Source organism: Mercenaria mercenaria, chromosome 4 (genome assembly GCF_021730395.1).
Source record: "Mercenaria mercenaria strain notata chromosome 4, MADL_Memer_1, whole genome shotgun sequence".
Lineage (NCBI taxonomy): Eukaryota > Metazoa > Mollusca > Bivalvia > Venerida > Veneridae > Mercenaria > Mercenaria mercenaria.
Genome location: NC_069364.1, coordinates 69687488 through 69707285, shown reverse-complemented (window position 1 = coordinate 69707285; position 19798 = coordinate 69687488). Strand labels below are relative to the sequence as shown.

General features: G+C 30.2%; 1 long non-coding RNA gene across 1 annotated transcript; it reads left to right on the top strand.

Annotated features, from left to right (window-relative positions):
- Window positions 1-1830: 1830 nt before the first annotated feature.
- On the top strand, window positions 1831-19238 carry LOC123552064 (uncharacterized). Its single transcript, XR_006686541.2, has 3 exons — window positions 1831-2103; window positions 15432-15681; window positions 17110-19238. It is a non-coding gene; the product is annotated as an uncharacterized LOC123552064 (long non-coding RNA).
- The last annotated feature ends 560 nt before the right edge of the window (window positions 19239-19798 follow it).

The following is a 19798-nucleotide window of genomic DNA, read 5'->3' as shown; positions in this document are numbered from 1 at the left end:
TCCTGTTAGGACAGAGGGTACCGGAGAAACTGACTAAACGCAGTCGACAGAGAGAAGAACCAGGGAGGTAGGGATCGAAGCAACTGTCCGTTAAAAACGAGTAAGCTTGCAATAGAATGGCAGGCAATACCGATATGCAGTTGGCAAATGGCAAAACTTGTTTGCGAATAAGGCATTCATGGGCAAACAAGCAACTTGACTCAAATAAAAACTTAGCGATTTCAACAATAGACTTCTCAAACTAGGCGAACATTGCAAGCGCAACAGTAAACTAAGCAAGTTAGGTTTGGCAGATCACTTAAATACTGGGCAAAACCGAGAAACTCAGACTTAATTGCAGGCTTGCAAATAAAGATATATCTGAGCGCGATTCAAATTACGTTGTTCATGCCACTAAACCGACGGGAATGAGACAATGCCAAAATGTGAAATAATTATGTGTAAGCTGTTAAGTTTTATAGGTCGCGTGTTCAACCCTCGACAAAATTGTTCATAAAGTGACATTTAAGTTAATAAGATGAAGTGTTTTACATGAATATAGAATAATTTTCTTAACAGAATTGTTAATTATCATTTATATACAGTATCTCAAGGACTTTTATATCAGTTAAATCACATAGGGATGTGACTATCAGTTGTAGAGTCCTTATGCAAAACGCTCATCAAAATGAAGTGTTAATGTCTGACAGATATACATGTATAAAGGCTGTATAATGGTAAAACAAGCAACCATTGTAGTATACGTCCTTTTCAGTAAAACGTTCCATTAATGTGCGAAAACACAACATAAACTGTAGACGTTCAGCCGTATTACACAAAGTTATCCCGTAACTTTCAGTAAGAATGTAAGTGCCTGCGAACTGCTGCTTTGATGTATTCAGAATGTCTAAAATCTTAAACTTGCTGTGTCAGATCGTTCTCTTGACAACCCATGTCTGGCGAACAGTGTTGCCACTTTAACACATTACCCAGAAGGGCCTGAAAATATATTAAAACACAGCAGAGCAAGAAAAGGTACTTCATATCTATACACATATCTACATAGCTACTAAATGAACAAAATCATTACAAATCAGCAAAGGTTTTGACGTTTTTAACAAGACTGGGTGGTTTGGATGGGAAATGTAGTTTTTATCTCCGGTGGTATTCGAGAAAAAGAAATTGGCATGCATTTTTTCTGAACATTTGTAAATGTATAACATATATTTTGAAAATATATGTAACTATATATGTATGCATATAATTATGTATGTATGTATAGCATAATTCGGTTTTCTATCCATTCGGGGTCATATCTCAGACATAAGTGGTAGCATATATTTCCATTACTAGTGTACATACGCATCTAAATTATGAGAGTCAGGCATTCTACAAAGGCATTGAGCGCTAATATAATGTGAATCGTAAAGCATGTTTATGTTCAGTCCACATACTGGAGCATTTCTGTGACTTATGTATTTTGACTTCTGATGTGTATTGGATTCGTCTTGCGGTATGTACACTGTTATGTGACTGTGGAACATGATGGGGATTACAATTTGACTTTGGTGCATTTAAATCCGAGAGGTGTTTTTTAGGCACTTAGGCTTGCCGCGTTGTAAACTGCTGTACTCATTTATTTGTTTACTTCGTATATGCTTTACAGTGGCAAATACTTGCATGGCTTTGATGTTACGGCAAATCAATACATGTAGATCATTTATCGCCGCATTGTGTATAAACATGTTGGGATGCTTTTCTTATATTTGTTTATCTGTCTTGTTTATATTGTTTTACGAAGTATTGTAATGTAGTCGTTCTTACTTTCAAAGGTGATTGACAGCAACCAACAATCAATACTAGTCGGCTTTACATAAACAGCTGTTGGACAAGTTTATGCAATATTTTCATGTCTTTCTATTATTTGTATTTGATCAGAGCTGTAAGAGTTTTGCTGTTTGAATTATGTGTTGGTTATGATAGAAATCGGATCTAATTTTCAATAAAGTTTGGAATACACAAAGAAATATTAAAAGAATGTAATTATTGATGAAATTCAGATAAGATCTAATTTTCATTACAATTTGGATTGTACATAGATAAAGATAGGAAGTATAAGTATTAGTAAGTACGTGCCATTGTAATAATTATCATGCTTTTGGATTTAACTGAAATATAATTTCAAAAGGTTATTTTCAATACAATTTGGATTGTTTTGATGATGATGAAATATCTATGTTTGTTATTACGTTTTATTTTAACTATTTATATGTATTCAGACCGGATTTTATTTCCCTTTTACAATTCGTGATATACATAGATCTGGCGACGAAATACAATGTTGGTGGCATTCAGACCGGATTTAACTTTCACTGCAATTTCAGACCTAGAAGAAATATATATTTTGCAAATGTTCTTATAAAAATTAATGTTCAAAACAGATTCCATATACATGCAGTAATAGAATATAGTTATCGGTGGGTATATTTTTTGTAATTGTTAATATTAGTTTTCAACACAAATCGGGAAGTACATATAGTGATGGAATATAATTATTTGCTGGTACATTTAATAAAACTATTAATATGTATTCAAGTCTAATACTATTTGTAACATACACAGATACAGAGTACAGTTATTTGTGAATTTCATCTATTAATTCAATTAATGTTAAATTCAACTTGGAATTAATTTAGATATAGCAAAAGAGTAAAAAATGCGAAAAAAATGCATAGCTAAAGTAATCTAAAGCATAACAAAAATATTTTGCACTAGCCTCACAATGCCAATTTTTTAGGTCGCCAACAGCCTTGAAATATATTCCTTCTGTAAATACTATTCTAGCGAATATATGTCATGGAGCCTCGTCCGTTACGGATGGTATAAATCTTCGAAAAGAAGTTGCATCCTTGAAAAAATGTATAAATAATAGCAAAAACTGATCTTCACCAAATGAACAATTATTTTAAAACAAGTTCAAATTCATACTTTTTACGCAAATGGCGTCGAAAAATCACGTTTTATCCTAGACCTAAATAGATGTGACGGCGGTTCATTTAGTTTCGGGGCGTCCATTTAATTAAAAAGTAATTATTTTTCATTTAATTTAACAGGCCTGTTGAAAGGTATGGGGAGATATAATTTTCAAATAATTATGTACTCCGACTATTCGCCGAAGGAATGCTTACATTATAAAAATCATGCATTTTTTTTCGAGCGGATGACTAATTAGTGTGTCAAAACTGTCCCGTATATCAATTTATTTTGCTGTAAAATAAACGACAAAAAAAAAAAAAAAAAAAAAAAAAAACGCGGTTGAATGCTTACTTTATGCAAAAATCATGCCAAAATCTTTCTACGAAATTATTGTGTTCGAGCAGAATGACTCAGTAGTGTGTAAAAACCTGTTTATAGATTTTTCAGAAAAATAAAAAAAAAAAAAAACAAAAACAAAAAACAGAAAAACAGAAAAAACTAAAATTATTATATAAAATTATTTTACTTGTAAACTGAGCGAAAAAAAATTATCTGGATCTCCGTTTTCGTTTGCGCTGTATTGTCGTAAATTCTTTCTTTACCCCCTTTTCACGCGCATATTTTGTGCATAAAAATTTCAAAAATGATTGTTTGTATATAAGGGGGAAATAAGTTAATCACAAAAAAAGTTTATAACACAAATTTCACTTTAAGCGTTTTCTTATTTTGTAATCAAATTTTCGATTTCTTTCCCATTTTCATTGTCAGACCTGTTTACCTGAATGCATGTGACAACAAACAAAAACATAATCGGATATAATGATATACATTGTATTTCTTATTAAATATTTTACTGCTCGTTCTCTCATCCATAGATTTTTTAAATTATTTTTTGAAAATGTTCCTGAAATGTTTTAGAATAAAATAGGATTTAGATATCCTTGACTACCATGTTCATTTTCATGCTACGGTGCTATGAAATTTCGGTAGCTGAAGCGCAGTTTTAACGTACGCCTTTCCCCCGCGTTTTCCAATCAAATTTACATTGTTTGTAAGATCTATTTACAGCTTTTATTTTACGGTTTGTTGCAATATTTAAAAATTTGTTTCGTATTTAACCAATTTTAACTGTTTCATAAATAGTTTAATACAATATTCCACGGAATCCGGAGATATTAATTCGAACACGACAATAAAGTGGGAAACTTGTCGATTTCCTATATACGGAGATTGTCTACAGGTTAGAAAAACTTTAAGACAAGTTGTGTAAGCAGACCGCAGTGACATAATTGGAACATTTGTGAGAAACGACATAAACCCAGCACAATGATTATCAAATGCGTATGCGCAAAGACATTTATTTCATGTCCTTACGTTTTTATCATGTGAGGTTAACTTCATGTCATTGTTACTGTGTATATTTCGACCAACTTAAAAGTCAGAATAAGCCAGGTATAATTATTCTTATTATTATCTTTTTTTTTTGGCGATGGTAGTGTGTGTGGGGGGCGGGGGGGGGGGGGGGGCAGTTATGTCCGTTTTTTTGTCATTATTTTTTTCTACAAGCACTTAAATCTTTTTCCACGGTAACTTACAACTGGCCCATTGAAAACTATAAGTCACGGACACCAAACATGATCGCTCGATTGACAGGCGAACGCGCTCAAACCAGTGTGCCATTCGGTCCAAAATAAGGGATTGGGGTAATTTGTGACTAGGTGAATTAGACAAGAAACTTTTTACTAATAGTCAGTTGTATTCGAAGTTTCAAAGCTAGAATAACTTTAAAATCTGAATTGCAAATATTTGTTCACTATGATTTAAAAGCTGAAAGTTAACAGGAATGGGAATGACTGAATATGCCGATGCTAAAATAACTTGTAGCCAGACCCATATTTTTTATTCTGTGTTCAAAAGATTTATTTATTTATTTATCTATTTATTTATTTATTTATTTATTTATTTATTATAGTCTCATCAATGTACAATATACATGGAATTTAAACATTTTATCACATTAAGACATGTTATACTTAAAATTTACATATAACTAAAGTACATTGCCATTCATATATAAATTACAAGAGACTTTAAGAAACTACTTTTAGACATCTTCATTACTGTATAAATAACAGTCACAATTGTTATTATACATATCCTAAAAACTATATTGTTACTGCTAATCCAAGGTTTAAATACTGCATTAAACTATTTAGAATAAGACACTGAGAATAGAAAACGGGCGCAAACGCGCACTATAAAAAATGGTGTAAACAAAAAAACAAACAAAAAAAAAAAAACAACCCACAACAAATATCCCTTATTATCAGATCATAAAGGAACTGATTAGCAGTAGCATTCTAGAACTAACATAACAAGTTTTGTTTATCAAAGAGGAGAAAGATGAAGGTTCATTATGTACATAGTTTAAAAGAAGTCTTATTTTGTTAAAAAGAGTAAAAGATTGTTGTACATTAACTACATAGTTTAAAAGATCTTTTCTTTAAAATATTTAAACAGACTCTAGCACTATGTCTAATTAATAATGTGTTGGAAAATATTTCCTTTATCTGCTCTTGTATTGACATAATACCAAAATTTTGATTTATAAAACATTCTTTATTAAACAAGTCAACTCTAATGTCATAGTACATGTTGAAATCCAAAAGTACATGGCTGTCAACTTCTATACTTTCACAAAAATGACAATTTTTGTTATCAACTATAAACCTTCATAACGGACCGTTTCAATTTTCAATGGTGCCACACCACAGCGGAATTTATTAAAGGCTGAACGATGATTATTTGGAAGTATAAATTTACAATGCTGTTTTACACCAAATTCAGATTTAAACAATGAGTAAGATATACTTGTATTAATTTATGTATGAAACAAAGAGCAATCAAATATGATAAAGATAAAAAATAAAGTTAGACTTTAATTGTTAAAACGCGAAAGTCCATTGTTATCACTACCCTCCTGTTTATTCATGTCAAATGTTTACAGTTTTGTATTTAATTTTTTACTTATTTTTTATTTATTTTTAATTTTCTTATTTATTTGGATAGTGTTGTTTTAAAAAAGACTCTGATGACGCTGCATTACGCCTTTATGACCTTAAGGTAATGACATACGCACTGGAATATCGTACAGCTAAACTTTTAAAAATAGAAAAGTCATTTCTAGCAAGGCTTTAACTAATGTAAGATGTAAGTCAACTGACAGTTCTTTACTACTCAATGAAAAAAATAGTGCATATATAAAGTACATTTATCAAAACCGTGAAAGGTATAGGTAAGTGTGAATGTATAAAATTCTGCAAAATTTCCTCATTCTGTTAGGATCAAACACGCACTTTATTACTTTCGCTAGAAAATTTACTGTCGAAAATAAATAGGTACACACATTCTGAAGTTCATTTGTTTTGGCTTTCTATACTCTGTTATAAGAAAATATTTTTATTTAAATGAATGTTCTGTTAAGTTTCTTACAACATAAGTAAGTATAATATGAATAAATAACCCACACTATATCAAACCTAAACAATATATTTATATATATTTGGCTTTTGAAATTGCTGCAGTACAAAGGCATTTGTCTTTATATTTACATCGAACATTCTATTTGTTTTATTCATAAACTAAGAAAAGAACATGTATTATCATTTAATTTAATAGTAAAAATATAATAGATGTAACGTTTTTAACAAACATAAGCATGAAAAATTAATTTTCATACCATGCAAACGTCATCTTCTCAGATCGTTCAGCACGACTTTTATGCCTTGTTATTGGTACTGTTTAGTTTCTCAACATGACCATTTCGGCCTGGGTGGTTCCAATACTCCCGCTTTCATAGCCTTGGGTATTGTATAATCACCCCTTGGATATGCTGCCTGCTTTTTAATTTTGTCTTTTGACAGTTCCTGTGAGTCGCAGGCTCCATAACCTCAGATCCCCTTCCTAAATTCCAGTTTGTTTAGTTCTGCCCATTGTTTTCTCGTTTGGGGCAAACCCTTTACTTTATCTGGGGACCAAACGCCGCTCTTCATGGAATTACACGCCTCAACACGTGTATCATTGAAGGTTCCATTTTCATCGCCGTTTGAATACATCTGCGGATGTCTCTAAATTGCTTTTTGTACTTTTAGCATGTTTAAATGTTGAGTTCTGCTCAACCCGGGTCTAGAGGGCATAGACGGTAGCCTGCATTTCCACTACCGTCCATGAACAATCAAACCGAGCCTGCAACACTTTCGTTCTTGTCGTGTTGAGCGACCTGTGAAGTTTCCACTTTTCTCTATTTCCTTAAATCTGTTGAAAGAGAATTAACTATTTGCATTATGCGAGCTCAAATTAAAAGCACGACAGTGAAAAAGTATACTTATAAAACAAGTTTTCTTTTCAAACCGCTTTCATTATCATTTCATTTTTTGCTTTATTTGTAGAAGATCTTGAATTATTTTTACAAGGTAAGCAAGACAGCGGACTTTCATTGTATGATTTGAGTATAATTCTTCTATTATTTGCTGATGACATGGTCATAGTTGGTAAAACTCAACAAGACTTACAAAACAGTCTAAATAATTTACATGAATATTGCTGTTACTGGGGACTTGAAGTTAATACTTCTAAAACAAAAGTTGTTGTATTTCGAAAGAGGGGACCCATCAAACTATATGAGAAGTGGTATTATGATAATGAACCATTAGAAGTTGTAAATGATTTTAATTATTTAGGGGTTGTTTTTAACTATACTGGTTCATTTGTTCTTAATAATCAGTGTATCGTTGGCAAATCCTTAAAGGCAATGAATGTTTTAATGAATAATATAACAAATATGATATAAGTCCATTTATATCGCTTCAACTGTTTGACTCGTTTGTGGGTTCTATTTTAAATTATGCATGTCCGGTATGGGGTTTCTCAAAGTCTAAAGATCTTGAAAGAGTTCACCTTAAATTTTGTAAAAACATACTTGGCGTGAAACAAAGTGCATGTAACGCTGCAACCTATGGTGAACTTGGGCGTTATCCCCTGTATATAAATAGATATGTTCATATTATTAAGTATTGGTTTAAGTTATTAAATACAGATAATATTATTTTAAAAGGTATTTACCAAAATGCTTTAGACCAGTGTAATCATAATGGTGTAAAAAATTGGGCATACCATGTGAAATGCCTTCTTAACGAGCATGGTTTCTCTGATGTTTGGAATCTACCAAGTCAGTTTGAAGCCAAAACATTTGTACCCATTTTTAAACAAAGAATTATAGATTGTTTTAAGCAAAAATGGTGTGCCGACATTGCTGCAAATAATGTTTTAAATACTTTATATTCACATGTTAAAACAAATTTTGGTATTGAAAATTATTTGAATATATTATTATGTAAAACATCACGAAGTTGTTTAACGAAACTCCGTATATCTGCACATAAGTTACGTATAGAGTCTGCCAGGTACGGCAGAGACAGGTTAGAAAGACACGAACGAATTTGTCAGTTATGTGATCTTAATGAGATTGAAGATGAATTTCATTTTGTTCTTAAATGCAGAGTTTATAAAGAATTACGTGCAAAGTTCATTAAACGTTATTTCTATACTCATACAAGTATGTATAAATTCTTAGAATTGCTACAATCAAGTAATAAATCTATTCTAGTTAATTTGTGTAAATATATAACATTAGCTAATAACAAGAGAAAGGAATTATTGCAAGGAATTTAAACTCGTGTCTTGGAAATGCTTGTAAGTTTGTTTGTGTTGACATTAATTATAATATAACATATACATATACTGCCATTCAGTTTATATTACACTACCTATACTTCTTGAATTCGTAAATGCAGATTATTTATTAGCATTAATTTTTGTATACTAGTATAACAAGATTGATATTGTTTCTATTGTGATATCGTCGTAATATTCTTGTAATATACTGATGGTTAAAATCAGATCTGTTCATTCTCTACATATACCGAAAAGTCATTTTGCCTATCACGTATATTGTATTATATGTATAATTTCATGTTGTATTAACAAGATACATGTATTGTATACGTTAATAAAATATCTGTTCTGTTCTGTTCTGTTCATTATCCTATGGTTTGTTGTAATTGTTTCTCCTACATTTTAATAATGCGAATGGAGAAAAAGAAAAGTTTCTGAATACGGAAAATATTTTTTCGGCAAAAGTATTTTAAAATTATTTAGCATGTTTTATTTGGCACTATTTTTATTACACTTGCGACGATGTTTTAAACAGCTGTGTTGTATATAACCTCTTTTGAAAACTGGTAACAACTTTCTCTCATTTTCTAGAACACTTTCAGGTTGTAAGTTTAATATGTTTAATAGTTTATTTATGTCTCACCCATGCATATATACAAAGGACGAAACATTTAAAAAATACATCAATAAAAAGCATGGCAAATCTATCACAGAATTATAGGAGACTATCTTTATGTTACTTAAAAATGGTGTTCAATGTTACTGAGTATATTACTATCTTATTCATATCTACAAAACGTCTAATTATATATTACATCCACAATTACAGAAAAATAAGTATGCAATATATAAATATGTACATTGCTTATTAAAAGAGCAAATTACACTAAAATCTGCTGTTGCTTTCAATAAATAAATAAATAAATAAATAAATAAATAACGGAACGAACGAACGGATAAATAAATAAATAAATAAATAGATAAATTAATAATTAATTAACAAGTAAATAAAGATAAATAAATAAATAAATAAATAATACAATAAACGAATAGACATATGAATATATTAGACAATTAAGGATTAAGACATTTAACAAACCCGGACATAGAAACCCTGATAAAGAATATATTGTAATATATGCCGTATGAACAATAACATATACAAAATTTTACATGTTTAAAAAATTAGATGACTATTGCTAATTCATACTTTAAAATCGAGGATTAAGATACTGATAAGACAAAAAATGTGGCACTACTGCGCAAAATAAGAAATGTTCTAAAAATCATTTATCAACCCTGGTCAGATCAGAGGTCAACTGATTAGCAATGATCATCTACATTTAAAGGCAAAGAAAATCTCCTATATAAGTGACCCCCACCCCCCCAAATACCAGACTTTTTAATCCCCAATATACAAGATCCTGTCTGGTCCAGTCTGATAAGGGTCCATAAAACCCCTGTAGACTTGACATGTAGCCTAATTATAGTCAGAGAATCATAATTTTTATTGCCTACAGGTAAATTGGTTATTTCCTGTGTTTTGCATTTTATTAATTGAAATGCTGTTGTTTTTTTAGTCTTTTTTCAGCATGTACACAAAATTATTTTAATTGATAAGATACTAATTTTGATTGCTCAGTCATGCTGAGTAATGTCCTGGCCAATTAAATTATAACTCTTATAGCAAAGCATTTCTCACTATAAAATAATTATTCAAAACTTAAGAGAAATTACAAGTTTGTTTATTCAATGATTATGATCTTTTTATCAAAAGTAACAAAATAAAAACGAAAAAAAAAAAGATAATTGCTGGATTTTACTAGAAATTAAAGAAGCGTTCAGTTGCATTTTTAATAGATAAAGAAGGTATATAGACAGAAGGATGTTATATATTAAAAATGCTTAATTCCTATTGTGTTGTCTAAATAATGTTAACTTTCTTTTATGTATAATAAAATCCAGCAATAAAGATATATCATTGTTCAAAATACACAATAATTTATTACTTCTAAAAGCTATGTGCCTGAATGCATTTTTTATATTTTTGATAAAAAAACAGCAATAATGAGATGTAATTGTTAAAAAACTTACTTTATTAAAAATATGACAAAACACTGTTGTATCTTATCACTTTGTTTAATTAGCCCTAATTCAATCAAACTTTCTAAACTCGTTATAAAGGTGAGAACTGATTTGCTATAAAGGTGAGAAATATCACCTGCAATTTATTTACTGCACAGTAGCTATACAGTAGCTTATTATGATAAACAGAAGCAAGTCTACCAATGGTCCTGACGTGTGTATTGGCCCTTATCGCCAATACGGAGACCTTATCATCTCCATAGGCCACATACCAGGCATACCAGAATCAGTGTCTACAAAGATAATAGCAATTCCTTAAAACAATGATACAGCATTTTATGTACAATAAAAGGAATCCTACATTTGAATACAATACAGTTTGGTAACTGTAACTTTTTGAATGATATAAGGTATCAAAACGTGTAAGAAGTATATTATAGCAGGTTTTGACAGTTAATTTGGCAAATTCGGTGTTTGAGATTGTACGATGTCAGGTATTCTACATAAAGTCTGATGCATTTTATCACATGTATATGGTATCCCAGTCTTTCATTGTCAAATATATTTATATGGAATTATGTTTGTTTGATGCTGTCATCATTTAGCACGAATAATAAAAACTCAAAGGTACAAAATTTGTACAACTAAAAGTCCAGAATAGAAATATATTCAAAGTAAACCTGCACCTCATATTCCACTTTAAATGAAAATGAGTTTTATTTTTAGATTTCAAAATGGAAACAAAATTTAAATAATCTGCGCTACAGTCATGTACTTGCAATAACCTCATTGGGCTGATTAAAAACTTCTTTTTTTTACCTTAAAGTCGCTATAACATTAACTACAACTACTCTGGAAATAAATGACACTAATAAATAAATTACTGACAATAATGAATAAATGAACGAAAATTGTCACTTTCTTTCTTACAAATTAATATGTATTTTAATTCGTATAAAAATACTGTCTTTTAATGACTTGCATGTGTCATTAATGATACTCAACATTACCTAAGGCCATTATAGAAAGCGTCATTAGTCTCTTAGGAGAATACCGATCAAGTAAACACCCTTAAAAACTTTTCATTGCGTACTAGTATATTAAATCCTATTAAGAATTTGTGACTGCCATTGTTTACCGACAATACTGTGCGAAATGGGTTTTTTTGGCAAGCAAATCTTCTCAGTTTGGCGTATGGTGTGTTCAGAAAATGTAGTATTATTGAAATATATTATTTAATTTGACATAACCCGGTAAACAAAGTAAACCTATAGATATAAGAATATTGTTGAATATATTATGTAGTGATTTCATATTGTTCTGATTTCTAGTATTTTAGAATCAAGCCAACCAGAAATACTACATTAACAAAGGGACAATTAGTGCTTTTCAGACTGACCTTAATTATTTAACCAAATACTTGGTGGAAATCATAAGTGGCAGCCCAGCAACCGTTGATGTAGCTAAATATTCCAAGGCTACTTTAGCAAGAAATATTACAAACACCGTATGATATAATAATTAAATTGTAGGTGTGTGTCCACCGGCTTACGCATGTATGCTTGTATTCAAGTAAAAGTCTAAAGCGATAGAAATAGAAATCCACTATACAATAATAATATAATATTCTAATCCGAAAAAGGAAGTCAATTAAAAAAAAGTACAAAATATTTCTTGGCATAATTTCTCAGTGTTTCAGTCCATATCCGAAATTCAAGTAGAGAGTTGAAATAATATAGTTATAAAGGTCTTCAAAATGTAAACGTCTTCTGAAGCTTTTAATCATTTTCTTATGCTATACATTTGTCCTGATAGTCTATAGAATAAAGTAACATTGTTTTTATTCTGTGTTAAAATATTTGCCGATCCTATTCTGTCGTTCATTTCGCATGAACACCGGAAAAAATAGTTTCATTTCTTATATTTACATTATATTTCCTTTCCATTTGTAAACAAGATAATTTTATAAATTGCACATATTTTGTGCATTTAACATTAAAATCAGCTTCCCGGCCATTCTGTTCACCAGACGGAACAACTGCGACGTCATCTAAAGAACGTTCTCCCTAACTATACGCGGACGTCGTCAAAACAAACGGTCGGTTATCACCAAGCAGCGATGACGTAACTTTCGCGTCTTTCCTTTTGCTGTTCATACGAAATGAACGTCATAATTTTCAATAGAAGAGAATAGGACGAATATAAATATTCTTTATTTAAGTCTCATTTACATACATGCATAAAATATAACATACAAATCGACAATTATATATAATGAATGTGACCCTTCTAATCAGAAGTATATGAGACTATAATTATTTAAGAATTAGCATTCACAAATATATACATTTCAAGTACATTTTGAATTATACAATGTACACAAATGGAGCAAGTATGTATATTGCAAGATAAACCTAAGACGTAGTCACTAATCCTTAAGAATCAAAGATGTAAAATGTGCTATTGCGCGTAACTAAAAAGACGATGATAAAATGAATTTGTATCCGAACAAATAAAAACCTTTTAGCATTATTTAATCTTAATCCTTAATTGTCTAATATATTCAATGTCCATTCGTTCATTGTATTATTTATTTATCTATCTATCTATTTATTTATTTATCTTATTTACTTGTTAATTAATTATTAATTAATTAATCAATTAATTAATTAATTTATCCTTTCGTTCCTTTGTTTATTTATTTATTTATTTATTTATTCATTTATTTATTGAAAACAACGGCAGATTTAAGTGTAATTTGCTCATTTAATAAGCAATGTACATATTTATATATTGCATACTTATTTTTCTGTAATTGTGGATGTAATATATAATTAGACTTTTATAGATATGAATAAGATAGTAATAGACACAGTAACATCAGTGTTTATATTTGAATTGTTGATAAAATGTTCTTTCAAACCATATTTTTGGTTACATCCTAGGTGTGACTAACGCCCTAACTAAGTGACTTTATTTCATTTGATAGGGTTAAAAGGTTGATCAATGACAGGAAATCAAATATTTTATGGAAAGAATCTGAATTCCCGGAGATGGCAAACACCGTTATTTTCGTCAAAGTATTGTCCTTATATAGCACTAACGCACGCACATATATCATAATAATAGAGATACTACTATTACGTCGAAAAATTCTAAATGCCGTACAGACCTTTCTTTTCCCTCTTTTAAATGCACTACTGGTGGAAATTTCAGGATCTTTTTTTATTTATACTCAATTCATTTTAGGTCTATTGTGAAGTAAATTCTACAACTTGTAAACAATAATCACACACGGTAACTCATTCCTGATGGCAAATGTTTTTTTTTCTTGGTTTGAAAGTTTATAATAGTCAATATGTTGTGTTAGGTGATCTTCCACCAATCGCTAATGTCGGACCATTTACAATGTTCATGAAAAGAATATTTTCCATATTTCTTCAAGTTATTCGTAGAATATAGACGTATTCAGACAAAAGGAATTATTTCTAAGTTTTGTTTTTATTTCATTTGATATGTGAATATAAAAAGTGTAAATAAAACTAATAAGGATCATTTATCTTTTTTGTTGATTAAAAGACAACAACTTGCAACAACTTGCTGGATTAATTAAGTAACGGTCAAGCTTAAGGGTGTTTACAAACAGTATCGTTTGTACGTTTTGCTTAGTAATTTGTGAGTCAGGTTCAGTCATCATGGAGTTTGTTGCATGTTCCACAAAGAAGTAACGTTATTTGAACAAATTTAAATGTAAGTATTATCTATTATCATTTCTCATCAAACAACGTCCTTTCTTTGTACTCATGATGCTTATGATATGTGAAAAAATGAAAAGAATAAAACATTCGGTCGAATAACCTACATTTTATTCTTAAATAAAGGAGTGAAAATAGATACTCTGATTGCAAAATAATAAGGCAGTCATCATTTTTCGTTGTTACAGCTAATCAAGCATAATTACTTTATCTTCTCGAATCGAAACATAAATACAAACGATGGACCTATATGTTTCATAAACTTAAGTTACATTTACTGTGTATAAAAGCGAGCAAACCATTATAAATGTACATGCCCCTAAAATACAAAATAGTTGAATATCCGTGTTTCGTCATGTTTGTTTGTATTTGCCAGACGAGCTGTACACACTGAAAGAATCATTTTCATATATGAAACACACACACACACACACACACACACACACACACACACACACACACACAAAACAAAGAAAAAAACCCAAACAAACAAATGTGTTTTAAAACTTGATCTCCAGTACGAACAAAAATGAACTACTATATAAAATCCATTTTCGAAGTTTTTGCAGAAAGACTCCCGCTACAATACCGCTCCAAAGATATACCACCAATAAGCTGAAAAAAGCACAACTCATGTTTCTCTTACATTGCAAATACCTAAACCAATTTAAGGATATTTCACCAGAACCGATTGGACATATACAACTGTTAAGAACCAAACAACATGTAGCAATTACTGCAAATAATTCACGTTCAGCGGGTGTCTTCTCTGATAAGTCATTCAAGAGTTAACATGTTTTGCGACAATCACTACATAAAAGAAGAAATGCGAACGGTAGATAAGAGTGGTCGATAATATTTCAAACTTGCAATTAAGTGCAGGCTGGAATTTTGTCTTTTCAGATAAACTGAATAATTGTTGAAGTGTCATCCTGCATATCATGAAATATAAAAATCCTAGCAACACCAGTAAGCAACATGAAGACGATAGGCGCTGGAGTAGTAACCTGTAGTGGTTGATACATTTTCCATAGTGAATGCTGTTTTATTCTTTATTCACTTAGATTGTATCTTTATGGAAGTAGTGTCAACTACAACACAAGTCATCTCAAACATGGAGAAAAAAGAATGCTGACAGTGTCTGTAAGTTAAGGTAAAATATTATTCTTACCTTTCAACGATTTGATCGTTTAAAATATATTAAGGACAATTTTATTTAATGTGTTTATTGTTAAGCTTAAGTCGTGTTACGGTTTTAGTAAAAGTATACAAAAATAAACTTTATCTTGTTAAATTATTTCCATATGGCATTCAAAACGAAATGCTTTGAAAACAGATGCCCGTACTGCATGTCGTTGCACCTTGTACTTATTGATAACATTTATAAGACGCAAGCCAAACATAACTTGAAAAAAATGTATGTATGGATCATGATATATAAAAATATAATGCTAACCTTTTTCTTTCAGATTATGTGACAGTTACATATATTTTTTTAAATGTGTCTAACATGTTTGCCTGTAAAAACCCTTTCCTTATTTACATTAAAAATTGGTTTCATCAAAAAATTTCTTAAAATTAACTATATTACTAACCTGTTGGTTGGTTACAGAGTATCAAAAATCTAATGCAAAAGGCAAAATGCTAACTAGTTGATATTCAGGTTAAAAGAGAACGTTCTTATTTTGTTTCCCAATGGTTTCCGAACAGTTTGCAGAAATCAGGCCTTAAAAGCATTAAAACATTACATAAAGAATGGGTAAGAATTACTTATATAAATGCGCAACAATAGGCTGCTTGGTCGCCATTTTAATGATATTTTAATATCAAAAGCTGATGAGTAATATTCGTAAAAAAGAATTTCAAAAAAACAAAAAATATGGTTAGTATTTGACTATTAGGGGTGTACAAATCATGCGCCATCAATTTTGTTTGACATTTGTACTAAAACCCCGGTTGAAAACTAATATATGCTACATCTTACAGTGACAGAAACAACCACATTTAAAGATGGTCATGAAATAAATAGAATAACCCGAGCGGTTTCGAAAATTTTGCATTTTATGTTGTTGTTGAATTTTCGCCTAAATGTAGAAGTGTAGAACGAAGCGTATAATGTATTCTGCATATGTATTGTTAGGCTTGCTCTTATTTGAACACATACACGAGTCTTTTTTTGCTCTCCCTATAGATTTTATTACATACCTTGCCTTCTGATACCACAACGAGTGTAACGATTCACATCGATCGGGTAACTTTTATGTATAATACTGTCATGTTGCAATGAAATAAGTTGGGGATTACAATTGAGCTTTGATACATCATTAGTCGGTTTTAGCTTTAGAGTGGTGTTTTGCAGTTGAAGTTTCACGGATTGTACTCGTTTGTTTGTTTTTTTCCTCCACTCTCGATATGTTTACATGTTCGTTGCCTTATTATTTAATGAGTTGTATTTTATGACAGTTCTAAGCATATTTGGCATGTATTGCCGATTATCTATAAACATATGATTCCAGTATGAGGTGCTGCATTTTATGAGTTTATTTATATCCGTTGGATCTATGTATATATATTTTTTCAGGTATTATAATGATGTTTGCATGAATGGAAAGTTATGATACTGTAACTCTACTAAATTGTACTTCCAAAGGTGAAAAACATCAATCAACTTTTATCAATTGGTATTGAAAAAGTTTACAACAACACTATTATCCCTTACCATTGTTTTTGATCAGAGTTGGAAATGTCGCTGAGAAGTGGTTGTGATTTTTGAAGTAAGTAATTCGTGTTTAGCATCGGGGTTAATTTTCTGTACCATGTGGATAATGCAAAAGAAGAGTGAAGAAATATAATTATTGGTTGTATTCAAATCTGACTTAGATTCCAATATAATCTGGAATATACATACCTATGGTGGAGGAATGCACGTTTCATTGTGATTCAGTTTGGATGGATTTAATACTCTGTACAGTTTGGAATATACAAAGACATAGTGAATAATTATCATTATTTAATGGAATTAGTTTTAAATACATTTTCGAATATACATAGATATAGTGTAGGAATATTATTATTACAGTTCCATTACTAGGTCATACATGTTTACACGTTTTCAAACCAAATTTTCTCTACTTGCAAAATTACCTTTCTACTTTCTGATTATGTTTTGTTTTAGCTTGAGCTCACGTTTTTCTTATACAAGAAAAATTAAAATATGGAACCCTGAGTTAAGGTTACAAAACGCAATCTTTAATGTTTGCAAACATGATGTTTACGAAAACGAACTGTAGTTAGCAACTTTCTTCTTATTTTTAATATGTATTTAAATCTGATATAATGTTCAAAACTTTTGAGACATACATATATAACATAAAGGAATATAATAATTGATGAGTAGATCGTGTTCTAAACCACAATTTACCCATTTAATAGACTTTAATTTACAATTTGAAAACAAATAAATATTTTTAGAAGACAAAAATATCATGTACTGGCAGTAGAAGGTTAGGTTATCACAAATTCAAACAATATTACAGTCGATATATGAGCTTGAGAAAATTTGTCCTAAAAGAAACAGATTTTGTTGTCATTTTAAGGTAATGACAGAGCGATAGGAATACAATGTTCCTTTTAAACCATAGAAATAGAATCGTCATTTCTCGCTAGACAGGCTTTTACTTATGTGGGATGAATGCCAGTTTTTGAATGAAAATTTCGTAGAGCAAGCATATTCATTGAAAAGATGAATGTATCTATAAAATCCTACAGAATATTTTGTTCTCTGTCGTCAATCTGTTAAGCTTACATAAACGCTGAAATAAATAAAGGTACACATATACTGAATTCCATGAAGTGCATTAAGAGTTTCTTCATTTAAATGAACGTTCTTACAAGTTTCTTTGACATGAGGAAATGCACATTCCATTACACATGACGGGAATATATATCAAAGTTATTGTAAAAAGATATGGAACTTGGCGGCAACCACATAATATATGCGCACTAATCGAGAAAAAATGCATGAAAACATTCGACGATTCCCTTGAAATAGAAACAAACGATTTACATTACAAAAGACGTGCTAATACAAAGTGTTTTAGTTCATAACATACGCCTATCGTCCATTTATGGTCTGTACGTTGTTTCCTTTACAGCTGAATAATGTAAGAGAAATTTCTCAATCCGCAAATACATTTTTGTAAAAGTATTAACAACATACGCAACAATTTCATCATAACATTTTAAAATAGATATATTTCTTTAGTTTCTAACATGTGAAAAAGAACACTAACATATTGTTAGATGCATTGATTTTACTTAAAGTTCTTGTACATATTATCGCATGTTTCCTAAATAGATCCTTTTGGTGAACAAAGTCTTTTTCTGTCATTTCTTTAAAATCGTATTTAAATCAAATTCTATGAGAAGCTGAGTATGGCACCGGGTATTGTATTTTTGCAAACATTTTACAGAATAAGCCTATTCAGTTTAAATTCAGAAAACTGACATATGCATCATTGTTTATAAGATAACCCAAATTTTAAGATATTTTAGTAAAAACTAGTTCTGAGAATAATATTGTATTTCTTGGTGTACAAAAAATTTAAGATGATGCACATTTATTGATCCTCTGCTAAAAATTTATAACTGAATACAGAATGCATTTTACATTTAATTGTAAGGTACTTGTTCTTACAAACAAACGCACACGATTACGATCATTATTTAAAGGAACATTTTTTTTTACTTTTATATACTTTGTATAGATAGTTTATTAACATTGTTTTTATATATATAGCTAAATAAAATAAGCAAAAATGAATAACTAATATTCAATGCAATGGCCATAACAAGAGACGCCTAATACACATTTAAGGTACAAGCATCCACTTCTTAAAGTGTAAGTGCAAAATCATTGTCTAAGAACAGAATTTAGGACAACCGGCCTTGAGCAAAAGTTTGACAGGATAAATATAATACTGTGGCTTTATCTTAATTTCTTGTTAAAGGCATAAATCACAAGATTTTGCAATTTTGTATTACTTAAAAAAGCGGCTAATACGACAATATTTCGTTTCAGAAAATAATTCATTATTGTTTCTAAGAAAAATCCTTGAAAATACGATGAGAATTATATATTTCTAACATTTTCTAATTGCCAAAATAAGTCCAGGCAAATATCATGTATGTTACTATCATTTTGCATTGACACAATTGATTGAAAAAGAGACGACATCTAGGACTCTAACTGTAGAAGTATATTTTTAGCT